Source organism: Dipteris shenzhenensis, chromosome 25 (assembly GCF_047967505.1).
Source record: "Dipteris shenzhenensis isolate YYH24624 ecotype China chromosome 25, Dip_SZ_1.0, whole genome shotgun sequence".
In the NCBI taxonomy this organism is placed as follows: Eukaryota; Viridiplantae; Streptophyta; class Polypodiopsida; order Gleicheniales; family Dipteridaceae; genus Dipteris; species Dipteris shenzhenensis.
Window position 1 is genome coordinate 17,223,207 of NC_141620.1, and position 3,650 is coordinate 17,226,856.

A 3,650-nucleotide genomic window follows, 5' to 3' on the forward strand; every position below is an offset into this window, starting at 1 on the left:
TGTCCATGAGTGGTGCCGAAGTTGTGAGGTATGCCAAGCATATGGATGCAAGCAATTGGTTCATGGGCCCTTAAATCCCATTCCAGCATATGGTCCATTTGAGAGATGGGGTTTGAATTTTGTTGGCCCCCTTCCTCGTTCTTCACAAGGGAAGTATTATATATTAGTTGCAACTGATTATGCAACTAGATGGGTGGAAGCAAAAGCTACTGTCAACAACAAAGCAACAACGATGGCATCATTTCTCAAGGAGTTTATATGCGCCCATTTTGGTTACCCTTTTGAAATCCTTACAGATCGAGGGAGGTCTTTTAGGAATGACTTGATTGAATCTTTAGTGCACAAATTGAAAATAAATCATGTCCTATCAACTCCATATTATCCCCAATACAATGGTCTTGTGGAAAAAACTAATGGTTTGCATTGTGGGCCTTGTTTAAGCTAGTAAACACCATGAAAAGAAAGTGGGATGTGCATATACCAGAGGTTTTGTGGGCTTATAGAACCACTCATAAGCTCTCCCTTGGTTTCACACCTTTTCAGCTAGTTTATGGAGTGGAGGCCATCTTGCCAATAGAATTGGAAATCTCAAGCCTTCACACATCTTTTTCTCGATTGTGCAACCAAGAAGAAACACATGCCCAATGTCTAGTACAACCGGAGACCTTGGATGAGAAGTGGCTTCAAGCACTTCAACATTTGGAGGCAGCACAACAATGTCACAAAGCAAGGCATGATGCTCTTACCAAGAAGAATAAGAGGCTAGAACTCAAAGAAGGAAGCTTGGTCATGAAGTTTGATGGTCGTGTGGAGAAGCGGCTAGACAAGAAACTCCTTCGGCACTGGGAAGGTCCCTTCAGGGTGAAGAAAAAGTTTAAAAATAACACTTATCTTTTGGAAGATGCAAATGGTCAAGAGGTCCCTGGACGTGCCAATGAGTACCAGTTAAAAGTGTTTTATCCACGAATACCATGGCCAGCAAACCCCCATACCAAGCATGGGGATTTGCTGGGGGGGGGGAAGATGTGACAACAAAAAATGATATTTTGTTTTGAAACCTGTGGGAGGATTTGTAGGGCCCACAAGGTGACAAAAGCTAGCCACGGAGACAAAGAACCAATAAGCGTGATGGAGAAGTTAGTGGCGGAAGACGGCTCTTTGTGGCTACTCTCGTTGCGACTTGTCAATCTTTTGATGTCAACTACTTTATTTCATGTAATCATCAATGTGGGTTTGACACTAATTAAAATAATTAGTGAAAATGATTGCAAATGTGATCATGAGTGGAGTGCATCATTGTAAATACCACGGGTATGAAATATAAATACCTTGGTATAGGGATAGAATGGTTTGGGAGATATATTATTTGCTTTGTAATTGGGAAATAGAAATGAGTCATATATTTAGAGTGGGCCAAAAGCCTACATGGACTCAATAATGTACTAAAATAATAGGGAGTGCACATGGAGAGCATGTGGAGGGCATGAGGAAAAGTGTGGAGGAGTGTGGAGTCAAAAGGAATCCTTCTAGAATTCTTATGTAGAATGTGGAGGATGTTGACATGTGGAAAAGAGGAGGGTCCTCTTGGGCTCCATGTGAGAGGACTATTGACTTTTCTACTCAAAAGGACAAAGAAGCATCTTTTGGGGACACTTGTCAAAATCCTCCTAAAAGGAAAATTGATAGTGACCCATGCCCTTATGTCACAAAGGGGTGAAAGACTCTACTGCCAGCAAATGTAACAGGGTGAAGGAAGGTGAGAATTGCATTATAAAAGAAGCCCCTCCCCTCTCTCTCAAGCATCTCATTTTCTCCTTGTAGCCTTGCCGTTGCCTTGTATCTAGCTCCTTCTATGTCTCTCCTTTCCCTTGAGCCTTAGCCCCTCTCTTCTTTGTAGTTCTCTTCCATTGGGAAGCTTTCCTGGCTTCCAGAACCTTGCGTGGAAAGGTTCTAAGCAAAAATCCCAGTAATTTCAAAGACAGCATATCGGGTAGAGGTAGCCTCAACATCCCAGGTATTTGCTCCCTCACTGGATCATAATATTGCACAATTGATGGCAGAATTTGCTACTTTAAAGTTGCACTTAGTGAATGCCAGCCACCTAGGGCTCCACAAACTGAGGATAAGCCTAGGGATAAAAGCAATGTTACCTGTTATGAATGTCAAGAGAAGGGACACTATCGTCCCCAATGACCCTTCCCCTTCCTCTTCTCCCTTCCCCTCCCCCTTCCTCCCCTTCCCCTCCCCTCACTTGCCCTTCCCCCTTCCTCACCCTCCCTTCCCCTTCCCTTTGCCTTCCTCTTTCCCCTCCGAGGAGGGAGAGGAAATGGGGGAGTTTTTGGCATAGCTATGGCAATGCAAGAAGGAGGAGGAGGGGGATAGTCTTGGGAGAGAGGGAAGGTGGAGAGAGGAGGAGAGAGGGGTGGGCTGCCACCACCTACAACAAATAAGGATGGAGAGAGAGGGAAGAGTGGAGTGAGGGGGAGGAGGAACGAAAAAAGGAGAGAGCGAAGGTGGAGAGAGGAGGAGGAGGAAAGCCAAACTCTCTCCCCTCCTTCCTCCTTGCACTCCCCTCCCCTTCCCCCTTCCTTTCCCTTTCCCCTTCCCCTTCCCCTTCCCCTTCCCCCATCCTCTCTCCTCCCCTCCCCCATCTCCCTCCCCCCTTTCTCCCCTCCCCTCCCCCCTTTCTCCACTTCCCCTTCCCCTCCCCTTCCCCCTTCCTCACCCTCACCCTCCCCTTCCCTTCCCTTCCCTTCCCCCTTTCTTCCCTTCCCCTTTCCCCTTCCTTCCCTTCCCCTTCCCCTTCCCTTCCCCCTACCCTCCCCTCCCCTTCCCCCTTCCTTCCCTTGTCTCTCCCCCTCCCCTTCCCTTCCCCCTTCCCTTCCCTTCCTCTTCCCCTTCTCTTCCCTTTCCTTTCGCCTTCCATTCCCTTCCCCCTTGCTTCCCTTTCCCTTACCCCTTTCCTTCCCTCCCCCTTCCCCTTCCCTTCCCCCTCCCCTCCCCTTCCCTTCCCCTTTCCTTTCCCTCTCTATTCCCTTTGTCAATAGCCACAGTGTGAATCCCACACCGACACAAATGAACCAAAAGCCCCATGGTCATGTATGTGCCACATGTGCACATGCAGTGCACCCATGTCATCATATGTACCAATGGCCTTCCATCGATGAACCAAGGGCATGTTTGTGCCATGCATGCATCTGCAGAATCTTGTGATGCCATATCTACCAAATTTTATAGTTTTGAAACTCTCAAAATATGTTTATTAATAGCATTAGCACATCTTGGAGAGTTTAGAGTGGTTTGGAGAGTCTTACTTTGTTGTTTTGATTTGTTCTTTTAAGAGTGGTTTTTTTTTTTAGTTCCATTTTAAATGGTCTAGATGAAATAGTAAAAGAAGTTGAAAATGGTGAATGAAATGAAATAGTGGAGGCTTAAATAAAGTGAAGGCCACCATGATGGTCTCACTCAAGTGAGGGCCACTATAGTGGTTGGTTGAGGCTCAAATTGGCAACTAAACCATAAGTCTTTTTCCCCCAAAAAAATTAATGTGCATGTGATTAACTAGAGTGCAATTAATTACCAACCACCACAGTGGCTCCTTCATGATTATTTGTATGGGTGGCATGTGATTATTGGTGGCTCAAATTTTA